The 23712-nt window shown below is 40.7% G+C and overlaps 1 long non-coding RNA gene across 4 annotated transcripts; it reads right to left on the bottom strand.

Moving 5' to 3' along the window:
• Window positions 1–43: 43 nt before the first annotated feature.
• LOC113607130 (uncharacterized) lies at window positions 44–23666 on the bottom strand. Of its 4 annotated transcripts, none has more exons than XR_003427821.1 (7): window positions 23602–23665; window positions 22760–22891; window positions 19560–19625; window positions 17747–17867; window positions 16050–16154; window positions 1271–1387; window positions 44–421 (listed from the first exon to the last, which is right to left on the bottom strand). It is a non-coding gene; the product is annotated as an uncharacterized LOC113607130 (long non-coding RNA). The 4 variants fall into 4 exon arrangements; XR_003427822.1 differs by having other exon boundaries at window positions 44–310; XR_003427824.1 differs by lacking the exon at window positions 19560–19625 and having other exon boundaries at window positions 23602–23666.
• Between the last annotated feature and the right edge of the window lie 46 nt (window positions 23667–23712).

Raw genomic sequence — 23712 nt, 5'->3', positions numbered from 1 at the left:
AGAAAGCCCACGTGCAGCAACGAAGACCCAATGCAGCCAAAAATAAATAAATAAATAAATTTATTTTAAAAACTGCAGGGGTCACATCATCCAACGTGGGAAGAGAAAATGGGTTTTCCTCCTCCTCTCAAATAATATTCTGATCCAAGTAGACTAGCATTAACCAAATACTCTGTGTTCTGTGGCTTTTCTCTTTATTTTCTTCATTGCCCTGGTGGTTTTATCCCATTCTGTAGATGAGTCACTGATGCTCAGAAAGGTCCCAAGGTGAGTAAGCATTGAGGTCGGTATTCATCATTAGACTGCCTCTCTTGGAAAGGCAAAAAAGATAATAAAAACATTTCAGTTTATTACGATACCATTGGTGGCCTTATTGCATCTGAGAGTTGAACTGATAGATATGCAGTTCCTTCTTTGACATCTAAAAGTAAAGGAAACAAAACTAATGACATTGAAAGTAAAAAAGTAAAGAAATAAAATAAAATAGTAAATACATGAGGTGGGTATATTGGGATGAGAAGAATATCAGAAGATGCCCAAAGCTATTACAGAGAGTGGGTGATGTCTGAAAACATGAGATTCTGAGCTTGAGGTTATCAGGGAGGAAAGACTGAGAATGATCTGAAAATAGCAGGACACCTACCTGATGTCCAGGCCCAATAATATGACAGTCGTGGGAGTATATACATACAGCCACCACTTTAAATGCAAAAAGATGAAGGGAATGTTCAAGAAATATTTGAGAATATAGGTGATTTTGCTGATAATGGATCATAAAATTTAGAGTAAATAGTGGAAGAATTTTAGGAGTTGGGAGGGGTGGGGGGGACAGAGTAGGGGATATGCCAATCTTTATGGGGCTTCCAATGTGGGATACGGGGTGTCATGGAAGAACCCCAACCTCACTGAGGAAGGCAAGAAGTAACAAGACTCCAAAGGTGATAACTAGGCAAGCAAGCAGGTTGGTCTGCCACAACTCCTTGGTGGCTAAAAGTTGACATTGAAACTTAATGGATCAGAGCAAAACAGTTTCTTACAGCACAGCAAACAGCAGGAGTATCAGCCTAACTGTGCTGATTCCCCTTGCCCTTAGGCCCCACAGGATGATATAATAGGCCCAGATGGACGCTGCACATGTAGTGGGTTGTGCCACAGCTAAGAATTTCAGGCCCAAGCCTCAGTATCTTTTATAGTAAGCAGCAGACAAGCCAGCCCCCCTCTCCGCAGAAGGAACAGTTGAGCAAGCAAACAGCAGTCACGCCGTGGTCACCTTGAGCTACTTAGTTGCTCCTCTGACTATCGAAACTGCTCAATAACATGGGATAAGTCTCGCAGTTGGTACCCTCTGCAGGGATGTCCAGGACACACAAGGGATTGCCTCTCCCAACTTCATGGTGATTGATATAAACAGAGATCAAAAACATAATGGGATTAGTTCCAAGGGATTCAAGGCAGAAGTTCAAGTCTGTTCAGTGTGGTTAGGGAATAGGGAGTGGTGGGTGTCTGGGTATTATTTTTTACCCCTGTTAATAGAGGCAAGGAAGTCTAGGGATTCAAGATCTCAGTCCCAGTTCATGTACCCCTCTTGTTCTCTGATGATGTAGGTAGAAAGCCTGATGGAAGGGGAAGGTTATAATCAAGTTCTCAGGAGCTCAGGTTCACTCTTGGCCCTGTTGGTGGAGGGGCACATTTACACCAGATGCAGAATCCACTTTGATACCTGCTGAAGGAGTTGGGATTTCTCAGGAAACCAGGGGTTAGTCTAAGGTTAGAGATCCCCTCTTTGATCACATGATGTGAATAGAAGACCTGAGAGTTGTGTGGTCTTAGTTCAGTGCACGGACCAGTTACACAGGCACACCCTGCACTCTCTATTTTTTGTTGGCCATGCCACACGGCTTATGGGATCTTAGTTCACTGACCAGGGATCGAACCTGGGCCCACAGCAGTGAAACCCAGTGAAAGCGTGGAGTCCTAACCACTGGACCACCAGGGAATTACACCCCTTATGCTCTCTTGATGTTGGGGTAAAAGAACTCATGGAGACATGGTCTTAATCCCTACATACCAGTTCACTCAGACTCCTATTGGGGAAGGGCAAACTTGTTTCTTCAGTCTTTGTCTTTTTTTGGAGGGGGATTATATATATTATATATATATATATATATATATAAAATATAATATACATAAAACACAAAATGCACCATTTTAGCTTTTTTTTTTTTTTTTTTTTTTGCAGTACGCGGGCCTCTCACTGTTGTGGCCTCTCCCGTTGCGGAGCACAGGCTCTGGACGCACAGGCTCAGCGGCCATGGCTCACGGGTCTAGCCACTCCGCAGCATGTGGGATCCTCCCGGAATGGGGCACGAACCCGTGTCCCCTGCATTGGCAGGCAGACTCTCAACCACTGTGCCACCAGGGAAGCCCCATTTTAGCTATTTTTAAGTGCACAGTTCAGTTGCATTAAGCTGCAAGTTGCATTCATATCGTTGTGCAACTGTCACTGCCATCCATCTCCAGAACTTTTTCATCTTCCCCAACTGAAATTTTGTACTTATTAAACACTAACTCCCCATTCCCCTCTCCAAGCCCCTGGTAACCATCATTCTACTTTCTGTCTCTATAAATGTGACTACTCTAGTACCTCATGTAAGTGGAATCATACAGTGCTTGTCCTTTTGTGACTGGTTTATTTCACTTAGTATAATGTCCTCAAGGTTCATCCATGTTGTAGCATGTGACAGAATTTCCTTTTTTTTTTTTTTTTTTTACCACGCCATTCACCTTGTGGGATTTTAGTTCCCTGACCAGGGACTGAACCCAAGTCCTTGGCATTGAAAGCACAGAGTTCTAACCACCGGCCCACCAGAGAATTCCAGAGAATCTCCTTACTCTTTAAGGCTGAGTAATATTGCACTGTACACAGACTACATTCTGTTTGTCCATTTATCCATCAAGGAATGCTTGGGTAGTTTCTGATCCTTTTGATTAAAACACCTGGGGAAACTAGACGGCCCCTTTTCCTCCTTGATGGGGATAGGAAGTCCATACACTTTGCTTATAATCATAATTCATAATCTTCGGTATGTATGTGCTACTAACACTGATCCTGATCCAAGTATGGTCTTATTTATTTATATAATGAATTCACTGTCTAACGTTAAAAATGGAACGTTGCCAATAATTTACAATCTATTTATTTGCTTCTTCCTTATCTTCTTCCCTTGCCCACCCTAAGGGTTTTTTTCATATATTTTATTGCACCTTATTCCTGAAATATATACTGTTCATGACACTACCCATTTATAAAAACTGGTAGAACTTTATAGCACAAAGACTGAATCTTAATGTATGAAAATTTTAAAAAATCAACCAGGAGGACAGAAGATTCTAGGATGGAATATAGACTATTACAAAAGAATCTATATTATAAATGACATTATTTCACTGAAGTGGGTGAGGAAAAAGAGGTGCTGACTTAAGTAACTTTGGAAACTCTGGAAACTGGAAGACTGAAAAGGAACTATACTTAAGCTTTGTCCTCAGGTTGATAAAGTCGTTTTCCTTGGAGGTATGGGTTAACAATTCTAAAACCACTCTACGCATAGACCGGGAATGAACAAATAAGTATATGAATGGCAGACGATGGGAACCCGCTTTCTTACTGTTGGAGTGAGAGGGTACAGTTAGGAAAGGAGGGAAAGCTAGAGTGAACCATGTGATACTGGATTATAGTGAGAGCTATTAGTATGAACTCGTGTTTAGCTTAACACAGATACTGAGAGATGATGATAGTGTTGTGTATACACATATAGGTACAGATACGGTTATTTCCTAGCTCTGTCCTATGAGAGGCCTACAAGCAATGACACCCTGTAGCAACGAGGACACCCATTAGATCTTGGTGTCCAAGATCTCCACACCATTCTCCAACAATACATTTTAGGTGGGCTTCACCTTATATATTCTCTCTCTCTCTCTCTTTTTTGGTTTGTTTGTTTGGCCATGCCACGCAGCTTGTGGGAGCTTAGTTCCCCGGGCCCTTGGCAGTGAAAGCGCTGAGCCCTAACCACTGGACTGCCAGAGAATTCCCTACCATGATACTCTTTTTTTTTTTTTTTGCGGTACGAGGGACTCTCACTGTCGTGGCCTCTCCCGTTGCGGAGCACAGGCTCCGGATGCACAGGCTCAGTGGCCATGGCTCACGGGCCCAGCCGCTCCACGGCATGCGGGATCCTCCCGGACCGGGGCACAAACCCGTGTCCCCTGCATTGGCAGGCGGATTCTCAACCACTGCACCACCAGGGAAGCCCTCTTTTTCTTTTTTTTTAAATTAATTAACTAATTTATTTATTTTTGTCTGCGTTGGGTCTTCATTGTTGCGCGTGGGCTTTCTCAAGTTGTGGCTAGCGGGGGCTACTCTTCGTTGCAGTGCATGGGCTTCTCATTGCAGTGGCTTCACTTGCTGCGGAGCACAGGCCCTAGGTGCGCGGGCTTCAGTAGTTGTGGTACGCAGGCTCAGTAGTTGTGGCACACAGGCTTAGTTGCTCCATGGCATGTGGGATCTTCCCAGACCAGGGCTCGAACCTGAGTCCCCATCATTGGCAGGTGGACTCTTAACCACTGTGCCACCAGGGAAGTCCCCATGATACTCTTTTTGAGGTATCAAAAAATTTACATTTTTTCCCATGAAAATATCATGGAAAAAATTTGTGTTTTGTTTTGTTCTCTGTCTTCAATATTAGAGTCTTTTCTCAGATATCTAGTAACTTTGGCTTCTGCTTGGCTCTTGGTTAAGAATGAGGAAGTAGGGCTTCCCTGGTGGTGCAGTGGTTGAGAGTCCGCCTGCCGATGCAGGGGACACGGGTTCGTGCCCGGGTCTGGGAAGATCCCACGTGCCGCGGAGCGGCTGGGCCCATGAGCCATGGCCGCTGAGCCTGCGCGTCAGGAGCCTGTGCTCCGCAACGGGAGAGGCCACAACAGTGAGAGGCCCGCGTACCGCAAAAAAAAAAAAAAAAAAAAAAAAAGAATGAGGAAATAAATATCTGTTGAAATCTCTGAGCACACCCGTGGGGCTTGCTGACTTTGAGCTTCACTATAGGGGTGAACTGCATGGGTCATTTGTTGAGAACAAGATTCCCCAGAGAAATTTCTTTCAACCACCTGCCTTGATAGTAAAGGCGTATGTACTGGGAGCCAAGTGGGAAAAAAGGTTAGGGACTCTGCGTACCCAGCATTCAGTATATGAAGAGTCATTTCATCCTCCTGCTTTACTGTGCCTCCCGTCCTCCAGTCCAGAACCTCTCTGTTTTACCTTCTCCAGAGAATATAACTCAAATATTCTCCTGGGATGAGGGACAGGCTCAACCAATGCTATGGGGTGGGAAATCTATCTTTCGCACTTAGCTTTCACACAACCCTCCTCATTTTAGTCCAGCCCCACCCCCACCCCCAGTTCCAGAGGTACTTAGTGCTGTCAACCCCTGTGCCTTCTGAGGATTTTGTGATGTAATTCAGGTTGGCTCTCAGATTTGCCCACTGCCAGTTAGGCATTGAGCCTACTCTGTTCTTTCAAACTAATAACGCTTTGATTATTACCTACTGTTCTTCCTGTCCTAGTGAGTCTTTTTTCTTTTAAAAATACCATTACTGTATTGATAGTCGTGCTTTGAGAGGGAGTGAAATTAGATGGATGTGCTCAGTTTGCCATATTAATTCAGAACCTTCTTACCTCCGGTCTCGCTCCCGTCAAATCCTACCTACAAGTCTTTACCTCATCTCTTGCCAGAAACAAGTGGAATCAGGGTGAGGGAGTCTAGACAGCCTCCCTGTGGAGGGTGACCAGTGATTCAGGTCAATGTCAGTGAAGGCATGGTAAATCCTGTCTCCCTCTGAGTCAACACTGAGATCCAAGAGGCTCTATCTTCGGGGTGAGACAAGATAGCAAGCACCAACGCACCATGACAATGTTAATAATGGAGCCATTAGTTTGAAACAGAACCTAATGAGCAGGACCAGAGATGGGGCCTCGCCCCCAGAAAGGGTAGTCTGGGAAGAATTGTATAGGTTGTCACTTAACCCAATGGTGAGGTTCAGGATAGGCCTATAGTTTCAGTGAGGAGAACTAAAGGACTAATCCAGAAATCACATAGAGCTAGAGCTGGGATGGTAGGCTTCAGCTCCAAGGACTGACCACTGGGGCAAGACTAACACCAGAGAGACTGTAGCCCCTAGGTCCTTGCTACTCAGAATATGGGTTCAAGGACCAACAGCTGGGGTATCATCTACTAGCTTGTTAGAAATACATAATCACAGGACCTACCCTAAGCTTATTGTGTCAGAACCTACATTTTAACAAGATCCTCAGCTGATATGAGTCTGCCTACAGTTTAAAGGTCTTCTATACCTACCTCTGGGGGCAAGCTGAGGGCAACAGTTGCTACAATTAGGGATACTCTTACAGACTTGCAGAAAATAAATCAAACTGAACTGACACTACTTTATTCGTGGTGAGTAAATGGATTTTCCAGTGCTTGATCTACTCAGATAAAACCCAAGTATACCATTATGATGGGACCACAAAGTCAATAAAATTTGTAGGATGGTCATATTTTCTCAATTAATATGGAAGGGCTCATCATACTCTTACGTTATTAATTTTATGAAGGCACTAAAACCAGATGGAGAAACACGTGTCTTATGTTTCAACAATTGCCAAGGGTTTAGAAAAACAAACCAAGAAAAACATGAGGACCTTTGGGAATCTAAAGACGAAATGTAGGATCTGTGTAGCCTCACATTCTTGGTGTAGTAGAAACATAGTATTTTGAGTCAAAAGACCTGGTTTGAATCACATGTCCTTCACTTACTGGCTAATAGTGGCCAAGTTATTCAACCTCTGAGTTTTCTCATCTGAAAATGAGGAATAATAATACCAAATCATAGGGTTAAGTGAGCATTAAATAAGATGGTAAAGGGACTTTAAAGCTATGAGGTACTGTGCAAATGTGACTTTTGTTGTTATTAAGCCCCTGGTTCAATTACAATTCTGTAAAGTAGAGCTATGACCAAACTGTATGACTAGAAAGTCTGGGGAATGCAGTAATTACCTGCATGTTGTGATTTGAGAGACACCAGAAAAGGTCTTTGCTTGAGTGATAACTACAGCGTCTGAAATTCCGCCATCAATGTTATTATTCCTTGAGGTTAAATTAGTCTATTGTCTCCGTGAATCCCTCTGTTAAAATCCAAATTCCACAATGAAAATACAATCAGCCCCTACTTGTTTTATTGCTTTAAATGTTTCAAAATTTTTTCGTATTTATTATCTTATATTACCCTTTCAATTATGTGATATGGTGGGGTTGATATTTTTACTATTTTTGCCATTTTGCAAATAAACTAATTGAGGCTCAGACAGCTGAACGTGATTTAACCAAGTTCACACAGTCACTTCCATCCCTCCTGAAACTCAAGTCAAACATTTAAGTAAGTCTTTATCCTTCCTTTCCCTGCTATCTTATATTCGAGGCATGAAAAGATGCTATCAGTTCTACCTCCAAAATATTTTAAAATCCATTTTCTCTTCTCCATGTCTACTGCTATTTACTTTATCTACCATATTTCTACATCATTATCATCTCTACACTATCATCTCTCACCTGGACTACTGTGATACCCTTCTGACTCTTCTCCCTGCTTCTACCTTTACCCCCACAATGCATCCTCATAAAGTAACCAAAATGATCTTTTAAAAACAGAAAGTGGATTTTCAACAAATGGTGCTGGATATCCACATGCCAAAGAATGAAATTGGACTCTTACCGTACACCGTATACAAAAATTAACTCAAGGGGCTTCCCTGGTGGCGCAGTGGTTGAGAGTCCGCCTGCCGATGCAGGGGACATGGGATTGTGCCCTGGTCTGGGAGGATCCCACATGCCGCAGAGCAGCTGGGCCCGTGACCATGGCCGCTGAGCCTGCATGTCTGGAGCCTGTGCTCCGCAACGGGAGATGCCACAACAGTGAGAGGCCCACGTACTGCAAAAAAAAAAAAAAAAAAAACTCAAAATGGATGAAAGATCTAAACGTAGAAGCTAAAACTATAAATCTCTTAGAAGAAAACATAGTAGAAGAGAAGCTTTATGACATTGGATTTGGCAATGATTTCTTGGATACAACACCAAAACCACAGGCAACAAAAGAAAAAATAAATAAATTGGACTTCATCAAAATTAAAAACACTTTGTGGGGCTTCCCTGGTGGCGCAGTGGCTGAGAATCTTCCTGCCAATACAGGGGACACGAGTTTGAGCCCTGGTCTGAGAAGATCCCACATGCCGCGGAGCAACTAGGCCCATGAGCCACAACTACTGAGCCTGTGTGTCTGGAGCCTTTGCTCCACAACAAGAGAGGCTGCGACAGTGAGAGGCCCGCGCACCGCGATGAAGAGTGGCCCCTACTTGCCACAACTAGAGAAAGCCCTCGCACAGAAACGAAGACCCGAGACAGCCAAAAATAAATAAGTAAATAAATAAATTTATTAAAAAAAAAAACACTTTGTGCATCAAAGAACACTATCAACAGAGTGAAAAGACAACCCATGGAGTGGGAGAAAATATTTGCAAATACCTGATAAAGGATTAATATCCAAAATACAAAGAACTCCTACAACTCATCAACAGAAAAACAAACAAACCAATTAAAAATGAGCAAAGGACTTGAATGGACTTTTTCTCCAAAAAAGATATACAGATGGTCAATAAGCACATGAAAAGATGCTCAACATCACTAATCATTAGGGAAGTGCAAATCAAAACCACAATGAGGGGGCTTCCCTGGTGGTGCAGTGGTTGAGAGTCCGCCTGCCGATGCAGGGGACATGGTTTCGTGCCCCGGTCCGGGAAGATCCCACATGCTGCGCAGTGGCTGGGCCCGTGAGCCATGGCCACTGAGCCTGCGCGTCCAGAGCCTGTGCTCCAGCAACGGGAGAGGCCACAACAGTGAGAGGCCTGTGTACTGCAAAAAAAAAAAAAAAACCACAATGAGATACCACTTCACATTCATTAGGATGATGAAAGAAAGAAAGAAGAAAGGGAAAAGAAAAGTAAAAGAGAAAAAGAAGGGAAGGGAGAAGGAAGGAAGAAAGAAGAAAGAAGGAAGAGGAAGGAAGGGAAGGAGGGAGGGAAAGATGGAGGGAGAGAGGGAGAAAGGAAGAGAGAGAGATGAAAGAAAGAAAGAAAGAAAGAAAGAAAGAAAGAAAGAAAGAAAGAAAGAAAAAGAAAGAGGAAGGATGGAAGGAAGGGAGAAAGAAAAGGAAAGAAAAGAACAAGTGTTGACAAAGATATGCAGAAATTGGAACCCTTGTGCATTGCTGATGGGAATGGAAAATGGTGAAGCCACTGTGAAAAACAGTGTGGCAGTTCCTCAAAAAATTAAAGAATTAGGGAATTCCCTGGTGGTCCAGTATTTAGGACTCCGCACTTTCACTGCTGAGGGCCCGGGTTCAATCCCTGGTCAGGGAACTAAGATCCTAAAATCCCTGCAGCACGTCCAAACAAACAAACAAAAGAATTATCATACAATCCAGCAATTCTACTTATGGGTATGTATTCAAAAGAATTGAAAGCAAAGACTTGAACAGATATTTGTACATTCATAGGAGCATTATTCACAATAGCCAAAGATGGAAAAAACACAAATGTCCACTGATGTATGAATGGATAAACAAAACATGAGGGGTTTTTTGTATATACATTCAATGGAATATGCTTCAGCCTTAAAAATGAAGGAAATTATGACACATGCTACAACATGATGAACCTTAAAGATATTATGCTGAGTGAAATAAGCCAGACACAAAAGGACAAATACTGTATGATTCCATTCATATGAGGTACCTAGAAGAGTCAAATTCATAGAGACAGAAAGTAGAATGGTGGTTGCCAGGGGTAGGGGGAGAGGAGAATGCGGAGTTATTTTTTAATAGATACCGAATCTAACTTTAGGAAGATGAAAAAGTTCTGGAGATGGGTGGTGGTGATAGTTTCACAACAATGTGAATGTACTTAATGCCACTGAACTATACACCTAAAAATAATTAAAGTGGTAAGTGTTATGTATATTTTACAAAAACAAACAAACCAACCAAAAATCCCTCCAAAGCAGAAACCTGATCTTCTCAATCCTCTCCTTAGGATCTTTTAATGATTCCTGTTTACAGTTAGCATGGGCTGCAAGGCCCTGCATGACCTGGCTGGTGTTTACTTTGCCAACCTCATTTTGGGAAGGAAGAAAGGGAGGTCAGGAGCGATAAAGGGAGGAATCAGAGCTGAGATCCAAATCCAGGTCTCCTGACTCTCAATGATATAGTCTGTCTACTGTAATTACCTGCCTCCTATATTTGTAAGTTAAACTTAATCAGCTAATTAACACCTTAGATCAAATAATTTAACAATTGTTTTCCAATTTGATACCTTGCTGAGAATACAGTCCTTACCTACATAATATGATAACTTTTACATGAAGAAAGATATCCTGAGCAGGTAGCACTGGAAAATAAAAGCAGAGTGGGGAACTGCAGTCAGTTCTGATTTGTTCTAACTGGGGAAGCAGGGGAAGCTTTACAGAGGAAGGGCTATTAGGACTCAGCAAAGCTTTAAGAAGAAGTAGAATTTCCATGGGTAAAGGATGGTAAAAAGGACACTGAAGGCAGAGGACAGCCAGAGCAAAGACAAGGGAAAATGCACGAGTGGAGAATGCCTGGGAACAGTCAGGTAGATGGAAGGGTGGAGCAGATGGAGTGTAGACTGGAGGGGTGGGAGATGAAGCTGGGGAGGCAGTTCAGGACCTAAAAGGGAGAAGGGAACCCAAAGCCATGATAAGGAAACTGGACTTTAAGAGAAAAGGAGAGTGAGTCACTGCACTGTAGAATCAGAGCCAAGGAACCCCAGGAGTTTTTGGTGGAGAGAAAGGGAAAGGGCAACGTCATGGGCCAAGTACCTGCATCTGAGCATGTGGGGACTTAGGATGGGGAAGGCAGAAAGATGGGGAAGAAAGAGGAAGGTCTCTTCCGGACCTATGCTCAGACAGGGAAATTAAGAGGAGGGGACCAGAGACAGGCGCTAGACAACTGTGGTACTGTTTGATGAACTCTCAAGAGTGTAGTTGGCACAGGAAACTATATTAAATATCTTGTGATAAACCATAATAGAAAAGAATATGAAAAAGAATGTGTATATATGTATAACTGAATCACTTTGCTGTACAGCAGAAATTAACACAACATTGTAAATAAACTATACTTCAATAGAATAATTTTTTTTAAAAAGAGTGTAGTTCGAATCTGGAATCAAGAGACCTTAATGAAAAAAGTAACAGAGGTGGGTGGATCCTAGAGGGTTTTGATAAAGATCTTAGATAATTTCCTTATTTTAGAAATTTTAGCTTAAGTCCTTGAAAATTGCACTAATACCTCTGGCTGACTGGCTATCTACAACAGCAGAGTGAATGGAATAAATAAGTAAGATTTTTTAAAGTTCAATATTTATAGGCATATTTATTTTAAAAGTGACTGAGGACTTCCCTGGTGGCACAGTGGTCAAGAATCTGCCTGCCAACGCAGGGGACACAGGTTCGAGCCCTGGTCCGGGAAGATCCCACATGCTGCAGAGCAACTAAGCCCTTGCGCCACATTACTGAGCCTGCATGCCACATCTATTGAGGCTGCATGCTGCAACTACTGAAGCCTGCGTGCCTAGAGCCTGTGCCTGCAACAAGAGAAGCCATTGCAATGAGAAGTCCGCACACTGTAATGAAGAGTAGCCCCCGCTTGCCGCAACTAGAGAAAGCCCACATGTAGTAACAAAAACCTAATGCAACCAAAAAAAATTTTTTTAATAAATAAATAAATAAAATAAAAAATGACTGAATTAGAAGACATTAAATAATGTTGATACACACCAGGAAGGGATTAGGCAAGGAAAGGCATGTTATTTCACCACAAGAAATAAAGACCATAGTTAGACGTTAATGACCAGCCAAAGATTTAGGTCTCGTGGTAGTTTTCCTAGCTCCAGAGGATCATTATGGTGGAAACTTCTTTATGGTACTTAGCTGACATAAACAGATGGCAGTTGGAGAATTTTACTCTGTGACCCCAATGTAGTGTTAAAAAGAAAGAACTCTTTTAACAAGTCTGGTGTGTTAGGAGGGAAGGCACAAAAATCCAAAATGGTTTGGTGATACTGAAAATCCTATCAAGTAAGAGGGCATAGTGAAGCTCCAAGAGGGCAGAGAGCTCTGTAGCCCCATCCGCTAGAAAGCGACCAGCACACAGAAACATTCAGTGAGTATTGTGAAAGAATGGGTGGATGCACAGGTGTGGATTCTTGCCTTTGTTTTAACTTAGAAGATCTCCAGCAGTGAGCCACAAAGCTCTGAGCTTGGTCCTGAGCTGTTATGTTCTTTTGATTGAAGAAATACAAAGTATGCTTACCAAAGAGCTATCAATAATTAGGGCTGGCGAGTAATACGCTGGCCTTAGAAGAAAATTCCCTGTCAAGTGACTACTTAAATCAGAATTTGAGTAAATATCTGTAAGTTGTGCTATAAATAGATTTCTACATGACTTCTCACCTGAGATGCCTTCTAACTTTCAAGTTCCCCGATAATGATTATGTTACTCCTTATACTTAAGTGCCTGCGAACGTTCCCTATTGCCTATCTACGTAACAATTTCCTCTTTGCAATGCCCTGCTTACTTTGATCCTACTCTCCTTTTTTTTCCAGCACTTTTTTTTTTTCAGCACTTTTGAAAAGCTTTTTCTCATCCCACACAGAGGCCATGCCTGTTCTACTTCAGTGGTTAAAAGTTTAAATAACGTAAGTGTTGGATTTAGAAGGAACTGGCTCTGAATTCCAGATCCACCACTTGCTGTGGGGCTTTTGGTAAATTACCTGACTTCTTTCAGCTTTAGTTTTATCATAAAATGGTGATGATGATGATGATGATGTGTTTTCTGAGGATTAATAAAGATCATATGGAAGTTCCCAGGACTGTGTCTGATACTTAGTTCTGTCATCTTACTTCTTCACGGATTTTTTCCCCTTCTGTCAGGACGATACTATTCACTGCCTAATTGCTTTTGAATTGTTTCACATGTTTTCATTTTAGCATTACTACTAGATTGTTATGAAATCCTGGAGTCTGTAAGCAGGGTCCAAAAAGTTTGACCTCCCGTACCTGTAGTACTTGTCTATAAAATGAGACAGCTGGACCAAATAATCCTTTTATCTATGAATTCTGTTATTTCAATATGCCTTTTGTATCCCTGAGGTGGCTTGCACAGTCTGACACATAACTATTTGTTAACTGATTGACTAAAATCTCTTTGTTGTTACTTCTCTCTTTTCTATTTACAGTAGTCATAATATAGTAGTATTAGGATCAATATAGTAGGATCAACTAGGATAATGTATATGAAAGTAATTTTAAAATTTGAAGTCGTAATTATATGTGTGTATATAAATTATATATTTATATATATTATATGTATACATAAGCAGTACATAATATATATAAACTACCATCTATATATATCTGTATATAAATATATGTAAATATATAGATATAGCTAGCTAGCTAGATAGATAGATAGATGATGTGATAGCTGTAATAGTAGAAAGAATAGTGGTAATAGGACCATCCATGATTTGAGGCAATTCTAATTTATTTACCAGTGTAAGACTGAGGCTGGACTTATGTGACCCCAGGCCCAGCTTATGCTTGTCCAGGGTGATTCTCTGACAGCAGAGAGGTCCCATGTCATTGGGAAATTATTATTTATTAGTTTTACAGCGCATTGTACACAGAATCCATGCTCTGTGTTAGTCAAAGTGAAGAAAATAAAGCTGAGTCAGGCATGATCCCAATCTGGTGAAGGAGACCGCTAATATGAAGTTATCACCATAATATTTTACTCCTGAGAGATATTAAGCAAGGGAGATTTTTCTCCTGCTGCCTCTTCTCTTCAAGCCTTTAATCTTGCTGGCCCCTTACTTCTCTCCTTTACCCTCTCTGCTTTATACCTGGCAATTCCTATTTATTCTTTTTGTTTTAATTAATTAATTAATCTATTTATTTTTGGCTGTGTCGGGTCTTCATTGCTGCATGCGGGCTTTCTCTAGTTGCAGTGAACGGGGACTACTCTTCCTTGTGGTGCGCGGACTTCTCATTGTGGTGGCTTTTCTTGTTGCAGAGCACGGGCTCTGTGTGTGCAGGCTTCAGTAGTTGCGGCACACGGGCTCAGTAGTTGTGGCTCACGGGCTCTATAGCGCAGGCTCAAGAGTTGTGGCACACAGGCTTTGTTGCTCCGTGGCATGTGGGATCTTCCCAGACCAGGTATCAAACCTGTGTCCCCTGCATTGGCAGGTGGATTCTTAACCACTGCACCACCAGGGAAGTCCTTCCTATTTATTCTTTAAGACTCAGTTCAGGTACACAATGCTTCCACTCCCCCCATACCTTACCATCACATTACTAAAGGCCTATTTATAGCAGTTCCTTTTAGCTAGTACATCATGTTCAGCAATCAAGAAAAATTAAAAGGCATATTAAAAAGCAAAAAAAAAAACAAACCGCAATTTGAAGAGATAGTGCAAGCATCGAAACCAGACATCTAACCAGAGTTGTTAGAATGATCAGACCTGGAATTTAGAACAACTATGATTAATGTACTAAGGACTCTAAGGGATAAAGTAGACAGCATGCAAGAACAGATGGGTAATGTAAGAAAAGAGATGGAAATTCTAAGAAAGAATCAAAAATAAATGCTAGAGATCAAAAACACTGTAACAGAAATGAAGAATGTCTTTCATGGCTTATTAGTAGACTGGTCATGGCTGAGGAAAGAAACTCTGAGCTTGAGGACGTATCAATAGAAGTCTCCAAAACTGAAGAGCAAAGAGAATAAAGATTGAAAAAAACAGAATAGGATATCCAAGGACTGTAGGACAACTACAAAAAGTATAAGATATGCATAATGGAAATAACAAAAAGAGAAGAAATCGAGAAAGGAACAAGAGGAATATTTGAAACAATAATGACTCAGAATTTCTCCAAATTAATGTCAGACACAAAATCACAGATCCAGGGAGATTGGAGAACAACGAGAAATATAGATGTAAAAAACCTACACCTAGGCATAGCATTTTCAAACTACAGAAAACCAAAGATAAAGAAAAATGCAAACTCCTAGAAAATAACATAGAAGAAAAACCTAGATGATCTTTTAGATATTAATACAACGCCAAGGGACTTCCCTGGTGGTGCAGTGGTTAAGAATCCGCCTGCCAATGCAGGGGACATGGGTTTGAGCCCTGGTCCGGGAAGATCCCACATGCCGCAGAGCAACTAAGCCCGTGCACCACAACTACTGAGCCTGCGCTCTAGAGCCTGCGAGCCACAACTACTGAGCCTGCATGCTGCAACTACTGAAGCCTGCACACCTAGAGCCCATGCTCCACAGCAAAAGAAGCCACCGCAATGAGAAGCCCGTGCACCACAACGAAGAGTAGCCCCCACTCACCGCAGCTAGAGAAAGCAATGAAGACCCAACGCAGCCAAAAATAAACGACTAAATAAATTTTTTAAAAAATACACAGCCAAAAATAAATGACTAAATAAATTTAAAAAAATACAATGCCAAAGGCACAGTCCATGAGGGAAATAATTGATAAACTGGACTCCATTAAAATAAAAACTTCTGTACCACAAAAGACAATGTCAAAAGACTAAAAAGACAAGCCACAGAATGGGAGAGAATATTTGCAAAAGACATCTGATAAAGGACTGTTATCCTAAATATATAAAGAACTTTTAAAACTCAACAATAAAGAAACAAACAACCTGATTTTAAAAATGGGCCAAAGTCCTTAACAGATTCCTTACCAAAGAAAATATACAGACGGCAAATATGCATATGAAAAAATGCTCCACATCATACATCATTAGGGAATTGCAAATAAAACAACGAGAATATCACTACATACCTATTAAAATAGTCAAAATCCAGGACTTCCTAGTGGTCCAGTGGTTAAGACTCTGAGCTTCTACTGCGGGTTGCATCTCTGGAGGGGGTAGTTCTGCATGCTGAACTGTGCGATCAAAAAAAAAAAAAAAAAGTCAAAATCCAGAACACTGACAACATCAAGTGCTGAGAAGAATATGCCATTGGCTGGTGGAAATGCTAAATGGTTTAGCCACTTTGGAAGACCAGTTGGTGGTTTCTTCAAAACTAAACATACTCTTACCATATAACCCAGCAATCATGCTTCTTGGTATTTACCCAAATGAGTTGAAAACCTAGGTCCACATGAACACCTGCACATGGATGTTTAAGGCAGCTTCGTTCATAATAGCCAGAACTTGGAAGCAACCAAGATATTCTTCAAAAGGCAAATGGTATATCCATTCAATAGAATATTGTTTATCACTGAAAAGCAATGAGCTATCAAGCCATGAAAAGACATGGAGGAATCTTAAATGCATGTTACTAAGTAAAAGAAGCTAATCTGAAAAGGCCATATGCTGTATGATTCCAACTACATGATGTTTGGAGAAGGCAAAACTATGGCGGCATTAAAAAAAAAGACAGTGGTTGCCAGGGTTTGGAGAGGGAGCGGGTAGGGAGGAATAGGTGGAACACAGAGAAATTTTAGGGCAGTGAAAACACTGTGTGATATTGTAATGTTGGATACATATCATTATACATTTGTCCAAACCCACAGAAAGTACAATACCAAGAGTAAACCCTAATGCAATTTATGGACTTTGGGTAATTATGATGTGTCAGTGTAGGTTCATCAACTAGGGGCAGGACGTAGAGAATGGACTTGAGGACATGGGGAGGGGGAAGGGTAAGCTGGGATGAAGTGAGAGTGGCATGGACTTATATATACTAACAAATGTAAAATAGATGGCTAGTGGGAAGCAGCCGCATAGCACAAGGAGATCAGCTCCGTGCTTTGTGACCACCTAGAGGGGTGGGATAGGGAGGGTGGGAGTGAGACACAAGAGGGAGGAGATATGGGGATATATGTATATGTATAGCTGATTCACTTTGTTATAAAGCAGAAACTAACACACCATTGTGAAGCAATTACACTCCAATAAAGATGTTAAAAATAATAATAATAAATAAATTAAAAATTTTTAAATGTAGGTTCATCAATTGTAACAAATGTACCATCCTGTTATAGTAGGGGAGGTTGTCCATGTGGGTGGGCAAGAGGTATATGGGAAATCTCTATACCTTCTTCTCATTTTGCTGTGAACCTAAAAGTGCTCTTTAAAAATTGTCTTAAAAAAAATTCAGATCAGGCATCATTTTCTCCTAGACACCTTTTCTAACCACCCCACCTCCTCCTTCCACTTCTTAGAACATTCAATTCTCTCCTCTATCATTGTGTATTGTATTAGAATCATTTGTCCTCACTATCACTAGATAGTGAGTTCCTTGAGGAGAGAAATGTTACCTTACTCATTTTTCTCCCCATTGTTTAGCAGAGTGCCTGGCACGTAAGTAAGAATTAAATAAATATCTACTGAAATGAAAAGAAATTCAGTGGGCCTAAGATGACTTTGTCAATTACTTGGACATTGCCTTTAAGAATATCCAGCTTTTTAAAACATACAAGAAGATGCAAGAAACTGTCTGCCAGAACTAATTTGGATGATGCCCGGTTACCTCCTGTGTTCCAACTTCCCACTGCACTGCAGCCTTTTAGGATTCCAGGTGCTGATTCCTATTCTTGACCTCGCTTCCACCATCTGCTCCCCTCAGCTTTAACGGTCTTCTTTCTTGAGACCTGAAAATTAACCTTGACTATTCATCCATCAAATATTTACCAAAAAATATTTATTATGCCTGGCACTTCCTGGTACTGGGGTTACAAGCAAACAAGGCTCCTACCCCAGAAGAACTCATTTAGTCAGGGAGAGAGACTTGTAAACACATGGGTAAGAGAAAGGTAGACATTGTGATAGAAACAGCCATGGACTATTGGCACTCAGAACTCAGGGTTTTATCTTGAGAGAGACCCTAAAAATCCATGATATAAGGATTTGTCATTTTTAATGAGGTGGAAATTTGAATGAAACTATCTTGAAGGTTGGTGGGCAATGAAAGCAAAGCACTTAGCCAGATGTCTAGACGGGGTGTGTATTTTGGCCTGGCATTGAGGTTCTTAACTCCTTCTCAAGCACATTGTTACATTCATTACAGATATCAAGCTGATTGTTTAAATTTTTCAGGTACATTTAATCAGAGAGTAAATGCTATTGTAGGGTTCCCAAAAATGGGGTGTTCTCTAAGACCTCAGAAAAATGTTCTTATGAATGTGAAGGATATATGTACTTAAGGATAAATTTATTAAATATATAGACCTGTACAATGAAAGTTACAAAATTTGCTGAGAAAAATTAAAGATGATCTAAAATGATGGCACAATAAACAGTATTCATGAATCAGAAGAGTCAATGTTGTTTTCAGTTCTCCCCTAAATATGTATTCAATGTATTCCAGTCAAAATTTCAAAAGGCTTTTTGTAGAAATCAAGAACATGATTCTAAAATTTATATGGAGGGAATATCCTGGCAGTCCAGTGGTTAGGACTCGGTGCTTTCACTGCTGGGGAGCCTGGGGTTCAATCCCTGGTGGGGGAACTAATATCCCACAAGCCACACAGCATAGCCAAAATTAATTAATTAAATAAAATTTATATGGAAATGCAAAGGACCTAGGATAGTCAAAACAATTCTGAAGAAGAAGACAGCTAGAAGACTTACACTATCTGATTTCAAGAGTAACTATATAGTTACAGAAATTGTGATAGTCTGGTATTGATATAAAGATAGACATAAATATAAATGGAACAGAATATAAGTCCAAAATTGACCCACACATATATAGCCAATTGTCTTACAATACAGCAGCCAAGATGTCAATAATTCAATGGAGGACTTACCTGGTGGCGCAGTGGTTAAGAATCCACCTGCCAATGCAGAGGACACGAGTTCAAGCCCTGGTCCGGGAAGATCCCACATGCCGCAGAGCAACTAAGCCCGCAAGCCACAACTAGTGAGCCTGTGCGGCACAGCTACTGAAGCCCATGCACCTAGAGCCCGTGCTCCGCAACAAGAGAAGCCACCGCAATGAGAAGCCCGCGCATCGCAATGAAGAACAGCCCCCGCTCGCCGAGAAAGCCCATGCGCAGCAACAAAGACCTAACGTAGCCAAAAATAAACAAATAAATAAATTGCGCCGGAACAATTGGACATCCATATGCACAACAATTAACTTTGTTCTTTACTTCACACTATACACAAAAATTACCTTAAAAAGGATTACTAACTGAAATGTAAAACTTAAAGATATAAAACTTCTAGGAGAAAACATGGGAGAAACTCTATTGTATTGATAACTAATAGTAAAGATTTCTTAAATAGAACACAAAAAATAACACACCATAAATGAAAGAGAATGATAAACTGTATTTTACCAAAGTTAAAAACTTCTGTTCTTCAGAAGATACTGTAGAGAATTCCCTGGTGGTCCAGTTAAGATCCTGCATGACGAGTGGCATGGCCAAAAAACAAAACAAAAATTTAAAAAAAAGCAAACAAAAAGACACTGTTAAGAAAATGAAAACACAAGCCACAGATTGGGAGAAAAAAATGTCTGAAATAAATATATTGACAAAGAACTTTTGTTCTGAATATAGAAGAACTTTTACGACTCAGTAATAAGAAAAATAACCTAATATTTTTTAATGGGCAAAAGAGTTGAACAGGCACTTTGCAAAAGAAGATATATAAATGGCCAAAAAGAATATGAAAAGATGCTTAATATCATCAGGGAAATGCAAATTAAAACCACCATAAGATATCATAACAACTAGAATGGCTAAAGTTTTTTTAATTGATAATATTGTGTATTGCCAAGGATACAGAGCAATTGGAACTCTCACAGTCTGCTGATGGGGGTGTAAAATGATAAGCCACTTTGGAAAACAGATGGGAAGTTTACTATAATGCTAAACATACACTTGTCATATGACTCAGCATTTCCAGTCCTAGGTCCAAGAGATCCAAAAAGGAAAACACATGTCCACACAAAGATTTCTACATGAACTTCCATCCTCATTTTATTTTTAATAAGCAAAACCAGAAACAACCCAAATGTCCCTTAACTATTGACTGGATAAACAAATTGTAGAATATCCATCAACAGAACACTACTTGGCAAAAAAAAGGAGTGAACTATGTACTGGTACACACAACAACATGGATGAATCTTAACATATCATGTTAACAGGAAGAAACCAGAAACAAAAGTTGACTCTACTCTATGATTCTATTTATTGAAATTGTAGAAAAAGCAAAACTAAAGTGACAGAAAGCGGATCAATGTTTGGTCATGTCAAAATGACTCAGGAGCCAACCTGAATGGGATTATTTTGGGGCAATCTGGTTATCAATAAGAAAAATAATTGCAATGAATGAAACATATCAAATGTGTTTCAATCCATGAGTTTATAATGATATTAAACCACACACACACACACACACACAGTTAAAAAAATATAAGAATATGACAAATTAACAATTTTCAGTTGGGAAGACAAAAATGTTGTTATATAATATGTTCTTTTTTTTTTTTAATAGACCTTTATTGGAGTATAATTGCTTCACAATACTGTGTTAGTTTCTGCTGTACAACAAAGTGAATCAGCCATACGCATACACATGTCCCCATATCTCCTCCCTCCTGAGCCTCCCTCCCACCCTCCCTATCCCACCCCTCTAGGTCATCGCAAAGCAAGAAGCTGATCTCCCTGTGCTATGCTGCTGCTTCCCACTAGCCAACTATTTTACATTCGGTACTGTATATATGTCGATGCTACTCTCACTTCACCCCAGCTTCCCCCTCCCACCCCATGTCCTCAAGTCCATGCTCTATGTCTACATCTTTATTCCTGCCCTGCAACTAGGTTCATCAGTACCAATTTTTTTTTTTTTTAGATTTGATATATATGTGTTAGCATACGGTATTTGTTTTTCGCTTTCTGACTTACTTCACTCTGTATGACAGACTCTAGGTCCATCCACCTCACTACAAATAACTCAGTTTTGTTTCTTTTTACTGCTGAGTAATATTCCATTGTCTTTACTTTATTTCTAACAATATCTTGACCTGACCACAAAGATCTTAAAATTGAGAAATAAAATACTTACTGACCATATGGTTACTGATTGAAATAAATCGAGGCAAATGAAAATGTGTTAATTTGTAAGAATGGGAGTGAAAAAAATTTTTCCTGTTGAAACATTTCTTAATGTTGTTTTAACAATAAATAAAACTCTGAAACTTTTTCTATAAACCATCGGACCTTGCATTCTACCCACAGAAATTCCCTGAATTCACACTGTGTGTCCATTCTCAGTCCACATAGCTTTTCTTCCTTCTTTTCATATCTGAAATGCCAGGTCCCCTGAAGTCTCCCAGTTTAATTACTGTAAGTGACGAAATGTCAAACAGTCTCCTAAATTCCAGGCCACTTGGGTGGTGTTTTGACACTCATTCTCAACGTCCTAGGTTTACATTTGATCATGTTTACGTTACACCAATCAGTCCATAGACCTTTTGTCAGGGTTTCTATATTTCCTCCCTTTGGGTTGGCATGCAGTCATGAGCGAAACCAGAAAGAATCCGGATGGAATCATTAAACCCATCATCATTAATGGAAAGACAACTTGAAGAGCAAGCTCTCCTGATAGCTTTCAGTCAATTTGTCTCATAGTCAGAAAACAGCTATTTTTACCTATCACCAGCTGTATGGTGATATGGAAAACTGTATGGAAAACACAGACCCTGAATGGGGCCCAGGGGAAGGGGAGGTTGTGTGTGGGAAGTGAGGAGTGAGATAGCGTTGTATGCCCCAGAATTACGTTCCTGCAAGGAACTGAGGGGATAGTGGAGGCTTAGAGCTAAAAAGAACCTCAGCAATGACCTAGTCCATCCCTTTCACCTTACACATTAAGAAACAAAGGCTCAAAGAAGTAAAGTGAGCAATAGCCTTCAGAGAAGAACCCAGGGTACCCTGAAGCTTAGTTTAGGGTCCTTTCCACTCTACCGCCTGCATTGTTTAAATGAAATATTTAGAAAGCTAAAACAGACATATTAGGAGACAACATCAATAAATTTCAGGGTTCGGTGACATTCAGATTTTGCCAAAACACTAAAAACTGCCTGAGCCACAGAGGTATTCAAATATTAGCAGAGGCTAATTTAACCAGCTCTAGTGTTCCCTGGGGCACACTTCCCTTGTTTATGTTTATTAATTAAAAAGTTGAAAACAAGTAAGTATAAAGATAGGTCATAGGTTCCACATAGGCACAAATTCAACGCTTGATCATTCATTCCTGGTTGAGCAATACTTAATGAGTGTCTGCTATGCATCAGGCAGCATGCCAGGTGCTGGGAATCCACACAACAAGGTCTCTGCTCCCTCAGAGCTTAGAGTATAGCAGGGAAGACAGTGTATTGAAGTAGTAATTACATTAAAGTGTGTTGAGTGTTAAAACTGAAGAAATTCAGGATCCTATGGATTTATCCCTGGAGACTAATTCAAGCTGCATCATTTGAGTTCCCCAAACACAAATTCTTTTTGATAAAACATTTAAAGCAACAAACATTTACCTGCTGGTGTGCCATAAATTGTGTGAACATCTGCACGAGAATTCCGAGGTAAATTAGCGTTTTATAGGTGGACACATTATTTTGGATTATATACGTCTGATAAATGTAGTACTATTTGACAGTACAGGTCACCTGAAAAATAATTTGACATATCTTAAAACTTTAGGCTTCCAGGTTTTCACAGTAATTCTTAACGGGTTTTGTCTGCAAAACCGACCCCCCTGATCATTTTCAGAACTCTGGAAGGCTCTACCAATTCAGACAAGGGTCTTAACGAATCCTATCCATTTTTAAAGGGCCAGCTCAGGGCCCTGCTCCACCAAACGTTTTCATAGCCTGCGTACATCTTTTGCCCCTCCTCTCTGTTATAGATTTAGCAATCATCTTTTTAATATTAACTGTATGTATATATATATATATATATATATATATATATATATATATATGTCTTCCCCGAAACTGGATGGATCTCTAAGGAAAAGACTGTCTCTCCATCCCCCTATAGTATCACCTTAAGAGGTGGTCATCCAAAATCCATACATTCATCATAAACAGAAATTCCACCCATAAATGTAAGGGACTGCCTCATTAACCTTGGGGCCCTATTTCCCTCCCACTGGCAGCAATCTGGTTTATTCCATGGGGTGGAGGAGGAAGCCAGGTTGGCGGGGTAGGAAGGGAATGGCGTCAGTGCGAGGTCACAGCACATTGTCCCGAATGCCATCTCCACACTACGGTGACATGAACGCAGGACTGAGGGATGCAGCCGTAGGAAAGATAGAGGCCCAAGTCACGCAGACTACATGCAAAACGAGGGCAGGATAGAGAACAAAGCGTGGAACCTTGCGGGGCGTGTCAGGACACCTGGGCGCCGGCAGCGAGCTCCTGCAGAAAGAAAGTGAGGAGAGGCGAGCTAAGCCAAGGCCTGGCAGGATGGGGCGGGACTTCCGGAA

Source organism: Aethalodelphis obliquidens, unplaced genomic scaffold (genome assembly GCF_003676395.1).
Source record: "Aethalodelphis obliquidens isolate GAN/ISIS:26980383/991018 unplaced genomic scaffold, ASM367639v1 scaffold46, whole genome shotgun sequence".
NCBI lineage: Eukaryota > Metazoa > Chordata > Mammalia > Artiodactyla > Delphinidae > Aethalodelphis > Aethalodelphis obliquidens.
Note: the sequence above shows the minus strand (reverse complement) of the source record. Positions and strands in the feature narration are given on the sequence as shown.